Here is a 21,782-nt window from a genome sequence, read left to right as displayed (position 1 = left end):
TCCTTGATAATTGTGAACAGCTGTCATGCCTTTTATTGCTTCCACTTTAAAGCAGCTCTGAGAATCAACTCTTCTTTACCTAATAACACCATCATCTTAGTTTTAGAGGCAACAGGAAAAAAACGATTCATCCTAGACAACAGTTCCAAGGTAGAATATACATATTAATTGAATGGTGGGACCTGACAGAAATGACCTGATGTGATGCTATCTTCTGTACCTACAATCATGTGATGTGGTGATTAAGGGAGTTGCTGAAGTACTGCAGAGCAAAAAAGACTAGCATATAAAACGCCTTCAGTAAATGCGAGACATGCTTACCCTTTAATTTTAGACACATTTTCAAGAATTTTCTCAATTCCTTAGCCTTCTTCCAAAATCCTTCATTGGAAGAAATAAGGCATTCTCGCTTTATGTATTTTCATGAAAAGATCACATGCAACATTCTCATTCATTCCTTCCTTCCTTCATTCATTTATACTTGAAGATCCTGAATAGCAAATGGGAGAACCATCTTCCTAATTATCACAAAGTTTTCTTTAGTTGTTTCTCTCAAGGACCATCTTACATCTGGAGGTGATTTATTGTTCAATGACCCTTCTGTAATGTTATTTTCCCAGTCCTTGGTCTTCTGTTTCCTGGGCGGAAACCTCCGACTGCTACTTCAGATTCTCTCAAGGAATTAGGATGGCAACATAGATTAGCAGTAAGTACTCACTGGTCTTTGCAGGTTGATAACTCAGAAAACCTCCAAGGGCAGCTGTACCCTGAATTTGTTTGGCCCTGGTCCCTTCGTTGATAACACTCCCCCATATTGAGTGAGGCTAATGGAAAACACCATACAATCAGCCAACTTATCTCATCATCTTGAGGTGTAGAGGCAGTAGAGATGAACATTACGTAAGTTACATGTGAATCATGACAAATACCCAACTCCAGATTCACAACACAAGCTTGAGAAGGGTGTTTTATAACCACCAGCAGATGAGCTGGCATTAGATGGATTCAGCTCAAAAGGAAAACCCTAAATGTAACCAGACCCTCATTCCCTCACAAACTCCCCACCACCCAGAACAGCATTTCTGAAAATTCCTATCAGGAGTGGTATTCATTATGAAGACACCTTTGTTTGTGTGCACAAGTAAGCAAACTGGTAGAAATGGCTCATAGTCTAATGGGAGACATTCTTGAACATAAGAAAGAATAATAAAAGAGATATAAATCAAGTTCTATATGCTATTGGAGAGAAGAAGCTATATAAACTCTGTGCTGAGGAGCCCCTCAGTTAAGAAGTGATGCCTCATATAGCTCAAGAAATTCATGAAATCCTGAGGAAAGAACGATGCCCAACCACACAGCATTGCATACCTAAAGGCAGGACAGACAGCAACATACATTTTTTTCAATTGTAAAGTTGAGATGTAATTCACATACCATAAAATCAAGTAGTTTTAATCATACATTTCATTCCTCCCATCTCCTAGTTTGGTGATCCTACAATTACACCTCTTTCTCTTCTGTAACCCAGTGTCTCAGCTTACTGACTTGCCATGTGCAACAGGAAATGAACCTATTGTGGTTAAAATATTATCAGTTTATTAGGTACTCACTCTGTTCTCATACCTAAAATGAGGTCTGAGGATGTAGTATGTTCACAAGGTTGCATAGCCATCACCAAACGCCAGAACATTTTTATCAACCCTAAAAGAAACTCTGCACCCTTCAGTAGTCACTGGCAAGTATTAATACATTTTCTAATGCTACGAATTTGCCTATCCTAGATAATAATATAATTGAATTCACATAATTTGTGACATTTTGTTTCTGGTTGTTTGTATTTAGCACAACATTTTTAAAGTTCATGCATATTATAGCATGTATTTCCGTCTCTGTTATGGCACAATAATATTCTAATTCATGGATATAGAATTTTGTTTATCCATTCATCAGTTGACAGATGTCTGGATTTTTCCACCTTTAAATACTATCAATAATGCTGCTATAAATATTTGTGTACAAGCTTTTGTGTTAGCATACAATTTTTCAGTATTGCTTCACCCTCCTTTTCTGGTGCCACAGTCTTTGCATATACTGAAGGAATTTAATTTAGTTTAGTTTTTTCTGATTACTCTTCTACTACATTTTCTGATTATATAGTGTTAAGAGACAGATGACCCATGCCTTGTCAATCAGAGTCTTCACTGGACTTTTCTCATAAAGACTTGGCTTACCAAACATGTAGAATATGAATCTGAACCTATATAGCAACCACGTGTTCAACTGAATGGAAAATCTGATCAAACAAATCAAAATCAAAGTTAATTAAAATTTTACGATTGTTAAATTCGATTGCCTGAATTCAGTAACATCTGATGGGACTTCCTAATTATGTTTTTCGGTAATTTTCATCTTGGTTAGTATTACCAAGAGGAGATGAAAATCCATAAACATTGCTATTGTATAAACCTAAAAAATGCCAGAATGTCTTGAATGAGCATGGTATGCCAAAGACCACAAGAAGATCTTTCATGGGACATTTTTCTATATTACACCTGTTGCAGATAACTGTGCTGGGCAAACACAGGAAACTTGGTAAAAATAATCATAAGGTGATTCATATTTATACAAGAGACATACAATTAGGCTTAGTCAGTCCCAAGAATCAAAGTAAAGTAGGGCCTGGTGCAGTGGCTCATGCCTGTAATTCCAACGCTTTGGGAGGCCTAGGCAGGTGGATTCCTTGAGCTCAGGAATTTGAGACCAGCCTGGGCAACATACCAAAATCCTGTCTGTACTAAAAATACAAAGCTTGGCTGGGTTTGGTGGTGTGAGCCTGTGTACCAGCTACTCAAGAGGCTGAGACTGAAAGACTGCTTAGGTCTCAGAGGCAGAGGTGCAGTGAGCCAGAATTGTGCTACTGCACTCCAGCTTGGGTGACAGAGTGAGACCCTGTCTCAAAAAAACAAATACAAAGTAATAATTAAATGCAGAACTAAAACTTCATAATATGACTGCCTTTTCTTGGATATAAATATCTTCATTCTCATAAGCCCTTATATATGCTGTCTAAACAGCAAATCTTTGTTAAATTCTTGTTATTATATGGAAAAATTAGACATCGACCTAAAAAATCTCTGATATTTGTATTTGTAATACTCAGTAATTGAGGAATACAGACTATATTCTTAGTGAATCAGTTAAAAGGAAAAAAGAATCCATCATGATAACACTTAATGATAGTTCAAAAGAGAAGAAATAATGAGAAACATCACAGTTAAGGCAGACTATGGAACAGAGACTACGAGGTAAAACTTTCACACAATACCAACGTATATCTTCAAAAATATCAATAGATTGAAATTTAAGGGATTGGATGGGAATTTTACAATTAGTCATGAAAAAGACATCTAGAATATTCAGAAAGATAGTCTAAGGCGTGACAAAGAACTAGTTTTATGATTGAAAGTGCTTATAAAGCATCAGGCAAAAACGGTGAAGATAAATCTATTGGGGAATTAACCAAGTAGAATTTGTAAATTTTGAGAATAAAAGAGGCCGGGCGTGGTGGCTCACGCCTATAATCCCAGCACTTTGGGAGGCCGAGGCGGCTGGATCACGAGGTCAAGAGATGGAGACCGTCCTGGTCAACATGGTAAAACCCCGTCTCTACCAAAAATACAAAAATCAGCTGGGCATGGCGGTGCACGCCTGTAGTCCCAGCTGCTCGGGAGGCTGAGGCAGGAGAATTGCTTGAACCCAGGAGGCGGAGGTTGCGGTGAGCCGAGATCGCGCCATTGCACTCCAGCCTGGGTAACAAGAGCGAAACTCCATCTCAAAAAAAAAAAAAAAAAAAAAAAAAAAAAAAAAAAAAAAAAAAAAAAAAAAAAAAAAAAAAAAAAAGAATAAAAGAAAAATATGTCCAAGTGAAGTGATAACGTTATTGGGAGGTTGGCAAGCAGCCTAGAATGCGTGTTAGAACTGAATTTATCAGAATTAGAAGAACAAGTGTGTAAGAAGGAAGAAAATATAGCACAGATGTCAGAGCTTGAGCAGATTAAGCATATCCCATGAAGAGAGAGTGAGGATACTCTTTTCTTTTTACACCCCCACACCCCCTCCCCGAGAGTCAGGATACTCTACTACCTCATTAAGCAAGGAGTCACTGTGCCCTAAACACTAAGTATATAATTTGCATGGAAAGAGGGTAGGGGTGGAACGACATTAAGGTCTGAACAAGTTAATGTGGCTGCCTCCTGGTAACTGGGTTGAACTCAAGGAGTAAAATTAGATGTAAATGCCTGTGAGTATGAATGAACATTTGTTGTGATACATTTTCCAATTCTAGCCACTGAGAAAGTCTGGGAAGAGTAACATCCCCAAAACAATGAAATGCCTAGCTTCTAGATTTTGATTTCTCAATATTAACTTCCACTAAAATGAACCTCAACTCCTTGGAAGATTTTTCCAATTCCAGGTTTGAAGCAGAGGGAGTGTAATATAATCCTGAATTTTAGAATTTAAAAAATAATTTGGTACCAGACATAAGAAATAAGATCAAAGAATGACTTGATACTTGTCAAAAAGACACAAAATCCAGTTAAAGGAGGTTTTCACTGGCAAAATCTGGAATAATTTGATCAGTAAAATAAATAATAATGATGTATTTTAACATACTGAAAAAATTAAGCTGTGAGTCTATACTGATAAGAAAAAAACAATACATTGTAATTTTCATGTAGAAGATGTTTACACAGTTTCACAATACCTCAATATTAAATTTTAATTACTTAAAAAAGAAAAGAGAATGGCATTATGGTGGAGATGTCTGGTGGGTACTAATAAATCAAATAACCAATATTAACATAATCAGTAATAGGGCGAAATATTTCATGCCACCTGAGAGTAGCCAATGAGAACACAGTGGCAAATCTCTAAAGTTCCTGCCAAGCATTCCAAACCCAATTAAACCATGAGGAAAAATCATACAAAGCCAGCATAACGGGCATTGTATAATAAAATTGGTCTGCAGTTTTCAAAATTGCTAAATCCACAAAATTAAAGTCTGGGAAACCTTCAGATTGAACACTACAAACATGACAGCTAAATGCAACAGTTGATTCTAAACTGGGTAATTATGCTATACCAGGTATTACTGATATTTTTTGTTTGTTTGTGACAGGGTCACTCTGTCAACCCAGGCTTGATCAAAGTTCCCTGTAGCTTTGACCTCCTGGGCTCAGGGGAACCTCCTGTCTTAATGTACCAAGTAGCTGGGACTGCAAGTGTGCCACCACATCTAGCTAATTTATTTTTGTTTCTTGTAGAGATGGGGTCTTGCTATGTTGCCCAGGCTGGTCCCAGAACTTGAACTCAAGGCCTCCCAAAGTCCTGAGATTCCAGGTGTGAGCCACCATGCTCATCCTGAATCCTGAAAGTGTTCTGAAGATTAGATGACAGTAATGTATCAATGAATTGATGTCAGTTTCCTGAGTTTGATGGCTTAGTTGTGTTATGTAAGAGAATATCCCAATTTTAGGAAAATACATCTAAGTATTTGGGAGTGATTTTGTACCACTCAGAGTTCTCCAGAGAAACAGAATCTCTCAGATTCACTAGGAGATACATAGCAGAGTTTGTTCCTCAGGGAAATCAGATTTTGCTCTAAGGCCTTCTGATTAGACGAGGTCCAAGAAGATTAAAGAGAATAATCGCCTTTATGTAAAGGCAAGTGACTGCAGGTATGAACCACATCCATAAACTACCTTGATCATAATACCCCTGCTTATTTGCATGCTTTCCCTATATTATGAACTCTGCTGTGAGTCAAATTGACAAACGTACTCCCTTCATCCCTTTTTAATATCCCTGTATTACTGAATATTTTATATTATAGGATGACTGGCATTTATCTCTAATACATGTATCTCTAATACATATGGGAACTACTGTTTAATCTTTCAAATATGTACCCCTAGCACAGCATCAAACACATAGGAACTGTTTTGAATAATTATGAAATGAATGGATATTTATAGATATGTGCAAAATAGTCTGTAAATGGCTGCACATGTCTTTGTCAGTAACTAAATTTTCATAATTTCATTTTATATGTGCATAAAATATATTAAATATTATCAAGACATGGTTGATGAACTAAGAAATCATAATTTCAGGACTGAGTTGCATAACCATTTTGAGTCAGTAAGTTTTGCTTAAGTCAGGGATATGAAATTAAATGGTAAAGAATATAATATGGATCTATGTTGTAAAATACTAGTTTGGAGATATAAATGGGCAGTAACTGGGTTACTTCAAATCATCACATAAAAACCCATATGAACAGTACACATTGTTATCATTTTACAATAATTCTATGAGACATGATGATTAGAAATGCTGTTCTTCTAGACATTTTTATATGCTATGCCTATTACACACATTACACATTAAGACATGTATAATTTTATCAGTATTATGGCTATAAGGGCTAATTTGGTTGTAATGGTGTTTTGTTGCCTTTCAACTTTCATATCCTTAGGATTAAATCAACACAATCTTAACATCACTGCCAAATCACTCTTGCAGTTGTTTTATTACACTCTTGTTATGTTTCAAGAATGATTTCAGTCTTTTTTATTAATTGTATCTAATTTTATAATAAACTTGCAAGGCAGCTATTTCTGTTAATTATTTTTAGATGAACTGATTTATTGTCACATAAGTTAATTAGTTTCCTTAACTTCTAATTATTGCTACTGCTGCAGCCAGGAATAGAATACACGCCTGGAAAACTACAATCAAGTCTTAAGTTTTAGGCACCGCACTTTGATTTTGTCTTTGTTTTACCCATAAAATGGATTAAATTACATTAAAAATTTATAAACTTTACAGATAAAGATGTGAGAATTATATTGCAGGATTTTAGAAACACAAAGGATTATGACAGATTCTTATTTTAAAGAAATTGAGGCTTATAGAGGTTTTACAAACTAATCAGCAGAAATTTCTGGACTAAAACATTTTTACATTACTTGGAAATTTTTAAGGGGCTAAAAAATTACTTTGAAGACACTTCATGTCAAATATGTTAGCCCATAATCCACACTATTTGGTAATCATTAAATATGATGTTGTATTATTTACCCATTGCCTCTCAGCAACAGTTCTACCCTGAAATCTTTGCTCTGTGGTGCTAGAAATAGAGTTCCAGTACCCTGCCCTCAGACTATTTTGCAGGTTAGTGTGCTGAGGTTCTATTCTCACAAAGCATTGTTCAGACATTCAAAAGCAAGGAGGGGGGAAAAAGGCCTTATTTCTTCTTGGTTTTTGGCCTGTCAGCATTTCTCTAGCTTCTAGGTTTGTTTAGTGTTTATTCACTTTGTGTTTTGCACTTCAATGATCAAATATGCTGAACTTCATCAGAGAGACCCCAGTGTGAGCCAGCTCTGTCTCTTCAGTGGGCTGAATCCAGGACATAGGTCAATGGGACCCTTTCTCTAAGCCACTAATACTTAGTGACCTCACTTTAGTGCTACTCTGTGGATGGTAGCTGCTGACTTTTTCAATCATTTATCTTGCTTTCTGCTCTCAAACAAAAGTCTACCCAATTCCCTGTATTCCAGTCACTAAAAGGCAAACAAACAAGATTATCTTGCACTAATACAATAATTTGACCAGAAATATTTAATTTGAAATCTGAAAACCAGTGATTATATTGTTTCTTCATAAAGTATTTTTTGTAATTTTTTTTCAGTTCTCAGGGGAGTAGAATTTAATCAGACGTTGTGCTTTGGTTGGATAACCCGTGATAGGTCAAGCTTGGTGACTCCTCACATAATGAAACACACAGCAGTAACAAAACACATAGATAGAGATGGCAAGAACATTACCATTCACGTGGGTCTTATAACACAGTGGGCACACAGTCTTCATTTTGGGTAAAGGGAGAATCAGAGTTATAGTCTAGATGTACAGGCGGTAGTGGAGTAGGCAGAGCAGTCAATGACTTGATGGTTTATTGATTTTCACCAGTCCAGGAACCACAAGAAGAATACACTCACAGAAAGGTCAGTAGACAAGGATCAGGCAACACCCCTCAAAGCTTTCTTCATAGCTGACCTTATCTTCTCACTAACACTCCTGGATGGTTGCTGCATCATGCTGGCTTCAGCTGGTCTGTTCCAGAGTTTGCATATCCTGAACTGTCAATCAACCTAGCTGAACTCCAGCCAACCTCAGCAGTGGTGAGTGATGCTGAGCTTTTCCTAGGATGTATCCAAGTTGTACAAGAAACCATCCTTCTCAGGCCATGTTAACAAAGGAGTAGGCTGTCAGGAAGTGTCTATAAAATAGTTTCCAGTGGGAAGAAGGGGGATGAATGGAACATTCATGTTCTTCTCTTAAGCTAGAAACCAAGTTCTCCAGCTTCACTTTCAGATAGGGAAGAACAAGGAATGTAATTGATTTCCAAAGCTGCTTCTTTAGGAGACCAGCACTAGCCAGTCTCTGAGACTTTGAGTGTCCCCCATTATGATTCTCTTTAAGCCATAAAAGTTTTCAGAAAATGAGGCACTGGTTCTAGACAGATAACACTGCTGGAGCAGAAGATGTGGTAAAGATTTCATCAAACCACCTCCACAAGAAGCCATGGCAGGTGGGATGTGATTCTGCAAGAACCTTGACCACATGTTCAAGAGCAGATCTCACTGCCATCATTAAACTGTCCTGTGCTATCACCTCAAAGATAGGCGGCTGAGAAGCAGCTGCGATGTGAGCCTGTGCTCAGCCATAGCTTCCTGTGGGTACTGGCTTTCACTTTTCCCACAAAAACCTGAGCATGAACTTTTTCAAGAGGAAGGGTATCAGATGGGTGCTCATCTGATACCCTTTAAGCTGCCTTCTCTGCATGATATCCAAACCTCCAAACTCAATTTTATGGGCAAAAATGAACTGGGAAATAAAGACCTATTCTGGAGATGGAAGGAAGTCTCAAGGAGATTAAGAACAAAGTTAACTCAGATGTGGGTGAAAGTGCTATGTGTTGAGGGGTCACTTGTCAAATGCTGCATCTCAGGGCAGAGCGTGACTGTGGGGGACACATATTGGGGGAGAAACGCGATCATCTGGAGCTGCATTCCTGGAGTTGCAAACCAGGGACCCCTGCGCCCCCACACCCACTACCCCCCCCCCCACCACCCAATCATGAGAACTCAAAAGCCAGCGGACTCTGAGGATTCAGAGATGCCAGTGTGAGCCCTGGACACAAGGACTGGCTCTGGCTGTTGGCTTTGAATATCCCCGCCTGCACCCATCCTTGCACACTGACCCCAGGCAAGGTACAAAGAATGTTATACACACATACACACGTGCGTGCACACACACACACACACGTATATATATAGCACTTTTTTTGGGACAGAATCTTGATCTGTCACTCAGGCTGGAGTGCAGTGGCACACGCTTGGCTCACTGCAACCTCTGCCTCCTGGGCTCAAATAATTCTCATGCCTCAGCCTCCCAAGTTGCTACAACTCCAGGTATACACAACCATGCCTAGCTAATTTTTATATTTTTAGTAGAGATAGGGTTTGGGTGTGAGCAATCTCACCTGGCCAGTATTGACATATATGGGGTGGGTTCTTTTTTTCTCAAGCGAAAAGAGATATTTTGACTTTTCTTCATTTAAATGAGGCAAATGATGAAGTATAGTATCATAGAGCCACACTAATATAAATCTCACCAGGCAATTAGTTATTTTAGTTTAAACTTTTCTGGCCCTATGTTCATCAGTGCTCACATCGCAGACACTAGTTAATCCTGACTGTTGCTTGTGCAACCCCTGCTATTCATACTTTCCTCTCTCGGCTGGAGTGCCCTTTCTTTTAATCCTCTTGTACACTTAGACCCTTCTCAAACTCAAAGGAAGTTAGCCTGAGGCCTGAACATGAAGCTTCACCTTTCATATTATACTTTTCAGAACTACAAAGATATTTTATTATATTTTTCTGAAGAATGACTCTTTCTTCTTTAATTGCATATATTTCATGATTTATCACAATTTTTATAAAAATGGGGTACCGGCCGGGCACGGTGGCTCATGCCTGTAATCCCAGCACTTTTGGATCGCAAGGTCAGGAGTTCAAGACCAGACTGGCCAACATGCTGAAACTACTAAACTACATGCTGTCTCTACTAAAATATACAAAAATTAGCTGGGCATGGTGGCTTGTGCCTATAATCCCAGCTACTGGGGAGGCTAAGGTAGGAGAATTGCTTGAACCTGGACCTGGGAGGCGGAGGTTGCAGTGAGCTGAGATCCCGCCACTGCACTCCAGCCTGGGCTACAGAGTGAGACTCCATCTCAAAAAACAAAACGGGGTACAAATTATCAGTACCCCTGAAATCATTTTATATTTTAATTCCTTAAATAATTTAGCATCTCCTTTAATGTATTATTTAAGTTGAATAACATAAAGATAATATTGGAAAATATTGTAAAAAGCAATATGGCGTTTTATATCATCAACAATGCTTGCATTAAAAATACAACAGTATCTTCTACTAAATATAAGTATGAAAACAATAAACCAAATTAAAAAAATTTATAACTGCATCATAATTTGAGGTTTTTAGCTCAATCAATTTATTGAGCTGAACTTTTAGTTCAATTTATTTACCTTTTCTATGGACACAACAAAAAGTTGAGTTTGTCACAAAATACTTGGCTAAACTAAAATTTGGGGATTTCCTTTTCAATACTGAAAAATTTTAGTAGATTGGAAAACTAATCAAAACCCCTGAAGGTGCTCTATGTTTGTAAACACTAAAAGAAAGCCTTATGCAAAACGTCACAAGAAAACAGTATTAAAACTTTAGGCAAAATAATATTCAATTTTTATTTTTTTTACCAACTAACACTGATTTGAATTTTCTATTTATAATATTTATACTTTCAGCTAAACCCACGGCATATCTTTTTTGAACCAGTGTATTTTCTTGTCATCCAGTAAGCTCCATTTAGCTATACCCATCTCTAATGTTTTATCAATATATTTTAATATTGTTCAATTTGTAACATTTAGAAAATATTTTTCTCCCAGAAGAAGACTAAATTTCCCTATTAAGAATATGAACTTCAAAAATACATTTAACTTGTTACTTTTTCTCTATATGTAGTTTTTCCCATTTTCATCCTCAGGGAATATCTATTGTGCTTCTAGTATTATTATTACCTTTGTACAAGCAACAGATACTGGTAGTCACTCATCATGTACAACTTAGGCACTGACATTACAGTGATAAATGAAAGACACTACCTCATGTTTGGCTTTCAAAATTTGGGGAGCTAGATAGAAAACAAATGAATATACAGGTGATAAAGCAATTTTAATTGTGATTACTACAGAAAACACATGCAAAACGTCCTGATGTGTCCAGGTGCGGTGGCTCACACCTGTAATCCCAGCACTTTGGGAGGTCAAGACGGGTGGATCACCTGAGGTCAGGAGTTTGAGACCAGCTTGACCAATATGGTGAAACCCCATCTCTACTAAAAATGCAAAAATTAGCCAGGCACGGTAGTATGCATCTGTAATCCTAGCTACTTGGGACGCTGAGACAGGAGAATCATTTGAACTCAGGAGGTGGACGTTGCCGTGAGCCGAGATTGTGCGTCACTTCACTCCAGAGCAAACTCAAACTCTATCAAATATATATATATATATATATATATATATATATATATCTCCTGATGCAGGACATTTACCTGCTTTTCCTTGTGTTATATTTCAGGTACCCAAGACAACACTTATCACAGTATAGATAGTCCATAAATATTTTAAGACAAATGATTTTAAAAGGCAAACTGCTGTTTGATTCCAAAGAATACAGAACTGAATCTTTTCTATTCAGAAAGAAAAGAAAACATCAACCCCCTATAGAAATAAGACAAATATACAAAATTAAAGAACAGTCAGGGAGATAAATTATATAAAAACACTAGCAAAATGTGAACAGAAGACATTTCCCAAGAACCGGTTCCACATGAATTAGTCTGAAAGTAATTCCTCTGGCATTTATAAGATGAAGAGCTCTATTCAAGTTCAAGGGCTGAGAACTATTTGATCCAAAATTTGGTGCATCTGAGTTGTAATTCGATGGCAAAGAAGAATTTGTATGGGTGGAAAGGACATTTCTGGGCATATTTGAGGCTGGCAAAATACAAGAAGAGGAAATCAAAGATAAATTGACAAAATAAACAATGTAACTGAGAGGTAGCAAAGGGATAATTTTTCACTTTGTTGCTCCTGCTGAAAGCGGCATTTTCTAAGAAATTAGAATTACCTGTAGAATAAGAATAATAAAAAAGCAGTTTCACATAGCAGTCAATGTATTTCTCACAAAAACATGGGAGGCAAATTTCTTCCATAAGAGAGCTCTGAAATAAACAGCAAATGTGAAGATAATTCAGTAAAGAAGAATCAGCATTTGTATATATGAGGTAATAGAAATAACAAAATATATAGCTAAACTTATGAAAATAACATTTGTAAAGGCCCTGTACTATAAAGTCTCAATGGAGCTACAAAGAAAACTGAAACATTGAAAACAATTGACTTTGATGCAAGACCAGTGGAGAAACCAGGAGAGACACATATGAAAAAATGCTCATCATCACTGGTCATTAGAGAAATGCAAATCAAAACCACATTGAGATACCATCTCACACCAGTTAGAATGGCGATCATTAAAAAATCTGGAGACAACAGATGCTGGAGAGGATGTGGAGAAATAGGAACACTTTTACACTGTTGGTGGGAGTGTAAATTAGTTCAACCATTGTGGAAGACAGTATGGCAATTGCTCAAGGATCTAGAAATAGAAATTCCATTTGACCCATCAATCCCATTACTGGGTGTATACCCAAAGGATTATAAATCATTCTATTATAAGGACACATGCACGTGCATGTTCATTGCGGCACTGCTTATAATAGCAAAGACTTGGAAGCAACCCAAATGCCCATCCATGATAGACTGGACAGGGAAAATGTGGCATATATATACCATGGAATACTATGCAGCCATAAAAAAGGATGAGTTCATGTCCTTTGCAGGGACATGGGTGAAACTGGAAACCATCATTCTCAGCAAACTGACACAAGAACAGAAAACCAAACACTGTGTGTTCTCACTCATAAGTGAATATGGAACAATGAGAACACATAGACACAGGAAGGGGAACATCACACACTGGGGCCTCTTGGGTGGTGGGGGAGTTAGGGGAGGGATAGCAGGGGGTGGGAGAATTGGGGAGGGATAGCATTAGGAGAAATACCTACTGTAGGTGATGGGGGGATGGGTGCAGCAAGCCACCATGGCAAGTAACAATCCTGCATGATCTGCACATGTAGCCCACAACTTAAAGTATACGAATAATAATTTTAACAAATAAAACCAGGAGAGACACAAAGCCGAGTAAACATATAATGGGCAGCAAGGAATGTAGCAGAAATTTTCCAAACTACGCTTAATTTATAAATCAGGTAAAGACTTTTTACATGTGTATAACATAGGAATTACACTATTGTTATATCTGATTATGTAAGTTTAGTGTCAAACTGTTTAATTGTATGTGCTGTATTTCAAATTTGTCATAATCTTCAATAAAAAATAACTGTTTTGTAAAGTCTCAAATTTTAAAAACACTGACTTTTTAAAAGAGCAATACCTAAGCAGGTAGATTAAGTAACCATTGCTAAAATATTTCTAGTTAAATAATATACACATCAGCATTTTGAAGAAGAAAATTATACGTAACAGCATGCAGATATATTTTGGGGTGGAAATACACACAAGCTTATCCTAGGTGTTCCATTATGAAAACTTTTTAAATTTTTTTGAGCCTTAATATCTTCAAAGAAGAAATATTTAAAATTGATAATTCATACTTAACAGTTTGAGGATCATATATAATATTTTTATCTTGACACATAGCATATGTTGATTTTGAAGTATGATATTGAATACATAGAAAAATCAAAAAGATAATAATAGCAAATGGTATTAAGAAGCAACAGAATTCACATAAGTTTCTGACTTTTGAACTGATTTACATAACAGTTAATACTGCTTTGAATAAAAGAGAATGGTGATTTTTATTATTTTAAGCCACTGCTTCTTAGGGACAAATTTGTCTTTTGATACATGCTCTCAAACAAATATAGAAATGTGTAATAGATAAATAAATAAATAAATAAATAAACAAATGCAATCAACAGCAAGTTTAGGCTCATTTTTAAACCCAAGGACAAATTCAAAAGTATGTTTTATACAATTTTTGTGAAGCCTTCTAGCCTAGTCCTGCTCTTTCATGTGACCTAGGTTATGAACTCAGCATGTGTCCAAATGTTTAACTTTTCTCTATTTTTAGAGTATAGTTTTGCTAATGGAGCTCAGGAGGTGGGGGGAAGAGCTTAAACATGCACTATTTGAGATATTTAGATTTTCAAAAATTGTTTAAAAGAAAACTATCATTAAAGGTTATTTTAAAAATAGAGTATCTGCCTATTGGTAAAGTAGCCTTTCCAGGATTATATATTGAACTATAAACTGAAAGAAGAAAAAAGTTCAGTCTCCAATACTTAATTTTCATTCCTACAGTTTTGCTGTACCAAGACTTTCCTTGTGCTTATATACTTCTATATTTAAATCATATATTTTCCATATAGGCCTTAAGGGAAAACTGCTTTATTGTAATAAAAGCAAAGTCTATAAAATCTAATTAGAAAATAATTACCAAGAAGGCAAAGAAATGAGGAATATTTCAAGCTTTGAAAAATGTCTCTTCTATATTAGCCTTCCATTTTGTCTTAGTAAGCTCAGGCTATTATAACAACATACTAGAAATTGAGTGGCTTAAACAACAAATATTTTTTTCTCATGTTTCTGGACATTAGAGTTAGCGTGCCAGCAGGGTCAATGTTCTTGGTAAGGACCCGGTTCTGGTTTATAGAACTTCCTCCTGTGTCCACCAATGGCAGAAAAAAGCCAGTTTTCTCTTTGGTTTCCTTTCATAAGGGCATAATTCAATTCATGAAGACGCTACCCTCATGACCTGATCCCCTCCTAAGAACCTCATCTCCGAATACTATCATACTTGGATTAAGGTTTCAACATATAAATTTGGGAAGACAGGGGTATATTCAGTCCACTGCAATTTGGTTATGAGTATGTATTAGGAAATTCAACATTTAATGTTAATGTACTGCAAGATTAAAATTTTGGAATAAATTTCCTCTTTTATATGAAGTTCAATCTAATTCTATAAACTTGAGAATTTGTCTGCAGTCATATTCCATTGAAGAAACAGGTAAGCCCATCACAAAAAAATCTTCCATCCTACTTTGTAAAAACTCATCCATTTTGATGATAAATTGAACAAGTGTTTCAATTTTAGAATGTTAAATTTATCTCTATTGCAAAAGAGAAGTTATTATACTTTAAACAGTTGGAGATAATATCATCAAAAAATTGATAAAATTTTGACAAAGAGCATACATATAAAATTAAAAATATTGTTTCCTAATATATGTAACATCTGAAATAACTATATTTGTTTTGGCACATCAGCAAATTCAAAACCATGGGCAATGACAAACCTCTGAACAGTTTATAAAGAATATCTCATATTCAGCCTTAAGCCAAAAAGTGAAAAATAATTTTGCCAGGTTTAAGAACTTTTTTAGTTTCCGGTTTTTGTTTCTTTGTTTGTTTTATAAATTACCAATTTTCACATTTATTTCAGGTTATTTTATCTATTCTGATTTACTCTTGAGATTATATATCCCAATTGAGTGTCAACAGTATTTTAGTTACTATAGTTGCAACTGGTAAAAACCTCCTTGCGTTTTTTAAATACATTTCTTGATTACTATTTTTTACGTCGTATGTATGAGTGTAATATGCAGGAGTTTAAGTTTCAAAAACTACAACAAGGATTTATCTTAAAATTTTTAACTGTGACATAATTTACATACATTTTGTTTCTGGCATTTTCAAAATTTCCTCTCAGGAATAATGTCTGTCTCCCATTATTAAATTAATATATTATAATCCTTAGTAAATTTTCGTATTATCAATTACCTCTATCGAATACATTTTCCTTTGGTTGCTTCTGAAGTATTCTCCTTTTGTAGCTCAGCAATAAAAATATGTTAAAAGTGTCCTCTTTATTTTAACTATGTCATAAAGCTCTGTATTTTGGCTCATTTTTGTCAAATATCACAATTGTAAATGTATTACTTCTATGGGCATTCCAATGGATTTCCACATAATGTATATTTTATGATTATATATCTTCTGACCATTCTCTTTCATGTTTTAACATAATCACCTTAGAGTTCGATATTTTAATTTAATATTGATATATTTTTTATGTTTATTTTTTCAATTTCCAAGGATTTTAAAAAATGTTACATTTTATCAAAAGTTTTTAATCCCATTTTTAAATTTTCTAATGTTTGTGTTTTTTGATAGACTACATTTATATAATCCTTAAATATAATTATTATTTGTATTTCTATGAAAAAAGTTACATGAAAAATATATTGGCTTTGTAAAGCTTCTGCTAATACACTACTAAATTATTTAAGTATCTGATTAATTTGTATCTATATGGTTAATAACTAGCATTTTTTAAAGTGACTCCTATATAGCAAGGACTTTCTAAAAAATCAGACAAGGAGTTACACAGATAATTCTTAAAAAGACAAGCACTGGTTTACATTATGAATTAGAGTTGCTCAGTTGTAGTAGCTCATGCCTGTAAGTCCAGCACATTTCCAGCATGCCTGTAATTCCTAGGCAGATAGATTACTTGAGCCCAGGACATGGAGACCAGCCTGGGCAACATAATGAAACCCCATCTTTAAAAAAAGAAATAGAACATTTACCGAGGCATGGTGGTATGCACCTGTAGTGGCAGCTACCCTGGGAAGCTGAGGTGAGAGGATTACTTGAGGTCAAGGCTGTAGTGTCCTGTGATTGCACCATTGCACTCCAGCCTAGGTGACAGAGCAAGATTGTGTCTCAAAAGAAAATGAAAGAAAGAAAGAAGAAAGAAAAAAGAAAGAAAGAAAGAAAGAAAGAAAGAAAGAAAGAAAGAAAGAAAGAAAGAAAGAAAGAAGAAAGAAAGAAAGAGAAAGAAAGAAAGAAGGAAAGAAGGAAAGAAAGAAAGAAACAGAGAGAAGAAGAGAAAGAGAGAGGGAGGGAGGGAGGGAGAGAGGGAGGGAGGGAGGGAAGGGAAGGAAGAACAGAAGGAAATAGGAAAAGCAATTTAGAATCTAGAATAATGATGTTAACCAGGCTTCAAAAGATCGATGAAGAAAGATAAGTGGCAAGAGTTCCATATTCTAAACTGAGGCACTAGGTTTTCTTTGGAACATTAAAAAAGAAAAGGTAAATTTGTTTTTATTTATTTTTAAGTGAAAGAATGGGAATAAAATACATTTGGAAAAAAAAAAGTGAGAAGCTTCCTATCATTTTTCTTCCCATTTTTTAGTGGAGGGAGTGGGTAAAAATACATCGTTATGCTGACATATCCACTTTTGAATTTGGGTACAGTGGATACTGTCTATTTCACATACGATTAGCCTGAAGTTTTGCTATCCACCTGAGATGGCAAAACAGGAGAGAGAAAATCCTTCATTGGGAGACAGCTACACATATATAAATTTGGATTGCACCAGATATGTGCTATGCAAAAAGGGAGCTAAGCTGATACCATTTAAAATACTCCTTTGAAGTACTATCTGGAGGAATTATGTAATGCCAACAACAGGATGGACATCTGGAAGTCCAGGAACTGAGAAATTCATAAGCAGTCAGCCTGAGCGAATGCATTGCCTCAATCCAGAAAACTAAATTTAGATATTCTTTGAGCCGGTGTGTCTTAAAGTTAAGAAACTTAAAATGTACCTACTATAGAGTAATCTTTGACCAGAATCCAGGCCCCAAGAGATCCAAAAATCAAATCATTATGCAACCAAGCAAGTGAAAGTGTTTTGCCCTTTAAACATATTTTCTAACCTCCTCCGAGCTGTTTCCCTGGGAGATCATAGTGCATCATTAATAAGCAAAGGAGAATAGTAGAAAAGCAACGTGGAGGATGAAAAGGTCTACCAAATGTCCATTTCCAAGGCGGTTCTCCAGCCTCATATAAGGCCAGGTTAGTGAAATGAGGAATCTTTAAATAAAACTTGAAGTTTCACTATTATACAGGATAATTAAGTTTTTGATTACATAAATCTTCTGTGAGACTGAAAGTAACTGGAGAAACAAGGTTATGTTGTTATTTTGTTGAGTAACTGCTGAAGTCACAGGAAATTCCTTTAATTTCATACAACAGAAGGGAAGAATTAGCTTCTCAGAATGGGTTTAATTAACAAGTAGAAGAAAAGATGTTTGTTTTGTTATTCTTGCATCATATGGAGTCTCACTCTAACTCTTGATTTAGAATACAGTGAAAAATATTGCATAGTATTTCTAATAAACCAAGATTGATATATTCCATAATTATAATATGCTTCAGCAATAGAAAGAGGTATCAGGGACTCAGATATCTTATAATTTGAGTAAAAAGTGTCTTCAATTTCTAATGGTATACATGTTCTCTTGCCAGCTAAACATGATTACTGAACTTACTGAGGACTTTACAAAAGCAGAGAAACCTTCAGAAAGTTCACATGCATTAACTAGTCTAATCTTCACAAGGATGGTTATATATATAAGGAAATTCAGATAAGGGAAATTAAACGGCTTTACAAAGATTACAGAAGTGGCAAATATTAGAACCACCATTTGAGCAATGGAAGTGTGGACCCGCAACCACGTCTTAAAGTCTATCCTTTACTGTTTCGTTCTGTGATATCAGATAGCCACAAATTGTTTCAAAAATTGATTTTTAAAGCCAAGTTTTAATGTCCCATCATGAAAATGTATTCTTTCTACTTGTTTTCACAATATATTTATGCAATTTGAATTCAAATAAATCATGGAGACCCCTTCCTCCCAAAAAACTATTTTCAGCAGCATTGCCTGATACATTTCAGCTAGATCAGGAGTGTCTAATCTTTTGGTGTTCCTGGGCCACACTGGAATAAGAATTGTCTTGGACCACACATAAAATACACTAACACTTTTGATAGCTGACAAGCTAAAAATAAACCTCATGATGTTTTAAGAAAGTTTATGAATTTGTATTAGGCCTCATTCAAAGCCACTGCAGGCTGCATGCAGACCATGGGTGGTGAGTTGGAAAAGCTAGTGCTAGATCTTCTTTAGACAAATAGTACATTTTTAAAATTCTCAGTGTCCTCAGATTTTTTGAGTTTTTTTTTTTTTTTTTTTTTTTTTTTTTTTTTTTTTTTTTTTTTTTTTTTATCTGATAGGTTAAAATTTTTTAGAAAGTACCTAGCAAAATTGTTATTCTTGGTCTAATTTCCTTGCAGTTTGAAAAAAATGTATGACTTTTGAGATGGTAAGGTATTAATTGCTTTAAACTTCAAAGCACTATTGTGAGCTTTTTTTAACTTATGTAAAAATTACCTTTTTTAACTTATGTAAAAAAAAAATGCATTTTTAATTTAATTACTGTTTGGTGCACATTAATAACTTTGATTTATGTTTGTTTTTACCTGACATGTTTTTAGTATCCTTAAAGAAATTCTTTATTTATTAAATATTCCTTACACCTCCATGACAGGTTAACGTCCCACCATAGATGTGCACATCCTAATCCCCGTGAATATTTTAACATCTTGGGTTTTGTGTTTGGTTTTGTTTTGTTTTTTGATATGGAATCTCGCTTTGTTGCCCAGGTGTGATCTCAGCTCACCACAAAGTCTGCCTCCGAGGTTCAGCAATTCTCCTGCCTCACTCTACAGAGTAGATGGGATTACAGGCCTGTACCACCACGCCTGGCTAGTTTTTGTATTTTTAGTAGAGATGGGGTTTCACTATGTTGGCCAGGCTGGTCTCCAACTCCTGACCTCATGATCTGCCTGTCTTGGCCTTCCAAAGTGCTATGATTACAGGCATGAGCCACTGCACCAGCTATTTTAACATCTTATGTAAAATAGGGAATTAAAGTTCTATAAGAAATTACATTTGCTAATCAGCTAATCTTTAAATAGGAAGATTATAGGGGATTATCAGGGAGGGCCCAGTCTAATCCCCTGTTCCCTTAAGAGTAGAAGACGAAGGCAGAAAATTGCATCAGACAGATTTAACAGAGCACAACAGAGGAGAGAGTCAAAGCCTGAGAGGGACTCATCTCATCCTTGGTGGGTTTCGAAGACAAACTACTGGAGTCAGGAGCCAAAGAACACAGGCAGACTCCAAAGCCTGGGAATGACCTCAAGTTACACCTTGCAGGAAACGCACTTCTACTATACCAGGCAAGTATGAATTGAAACTAATGTTGGTCTGAGGTTGCCTCCTTACACTGAGTTTCTACTAGAGAACTGCAATCTCAGTATGCAAACAAACTGCAACCTAACTTGAATACCTCTTATAGCAAGAATCTCAGCCAATCATAGGAGCCAAGCTTCAGCTTCAGTCAATCACAAGACGCCAACTGCTTACACCCTGCCCAGTAAGGGAAATGTCAAGTCGTAACCAATCAACCTACAGCTTGAGGTTACTTTTTAATCTTTTCTTTATACACACTGCTCACCCACATTGCTGAGTGGAGCTCTCTGTACCACTCCCAGTTCTGAGTGCTGACCAATTGATGAATCACTCTTGGCTAAAATAAACTCTGCGAATTTAAATTTATTTTTTATTTTTTTAACAACAGGGAACTCAGCTTACATCCTAGGAATTCAGTTCTGGAATAACAGAGAATTGAATTTTTTCAGCGACCTGAATGAGCAAGAAAATATATTTCCCCAATAGCTCCAAGGGAGGAATATAGTCTTGCTCTTCGTTTTAGTCCAGTGAGACTCATGTTAGACTTTTGACCTATAAGAACTATAAAATAATAAACTTCTGATTTTTAGGCAACTAATTGTTACAATAAGAACAAAAACAAATATAACATCAGCATACATGAAATACAGTGGAATTTTTAAATGGTACCCTTTTTGCTTCACTTTTGAATGCAGCATGAATATGATTGATATCAGATACCAAAGTGAGTATAAAAATTATATGTAGAATTTATAGCTAAAATTAATAAAAACAAATTTCACAATCTTAGAATTATCAGATAGATAAAGAACATAAAAGTAAGGCAAAGGGCAGAGAATAAAATTCAGGAATATTTCTTAGGAGAAATCTCTTCCATAATCCTAATTCCTCCTTCACGATGGGAAAGCTGTGCTTAACAGTGAGGGGTCCCTCAAACAACTGCAGAGAATGCTTCATATATGATGCTTGTATTTGTGGAGAACATGGGCTAGTTTTGAACTCAAACTTGAAAAAACACTGGACAAGAAAAAAATTGCCCAGGTGCTTCAGCTATCGGAAGGAGGAGAGATTAAAAGCAAGCAGTCTCTTCCAACTTGCTCTAAGTAAATCCTCAAAACACATGTGAAACTTGTGATAGAAGTGTTTACTTAGGGTCATTTAAAGAGGATCTCATATTAAAGGATCTGTGGCAGTAAGGTGATTTCCAAAATAAGAGTTCTCATAAGGTAGACACAGAGCTTAGGGAATGTTATAAAGGAAAACATGATTTGCCTATGCTATGGGATAGTGCTGACAAGTCTCAATGAAATCAGA

General features: G+C 35.8%; 1 pseudogene; it reads right to left on the bottom strand.

Moving 5' to 3' along the window:
* Positions 1-7,749: 7,749 nt before the first annotated feature.
* Positions 7,750-21,782, bottom strand: part of LOC108287124 — a 48,459-nt pseudogene continuing 34,426 nt past the window's right edge.

The sequence above is a fragment of the Cebus imitator genome, unplaced genomic scaffold (assembly GCF_001604975.1).
Source record: "Cebus imitator isolate Cc_AM_T3 unplaced genomic scaffold, Cebus_imitator-1.0 Scaffold337, whole genome shotgun sequence".
Classification (NCBI taxonomy): Eukaryota; Metazoa; Chordata; class Mammalia; order Primates; family Cebidae; genus Cebus; species Cebus imitator.
The sequence above is the reverse complement of the archived record's forward strand: the minus strand, read 5'-3'. Positions and strand labels throughout refer to the sequence as shown.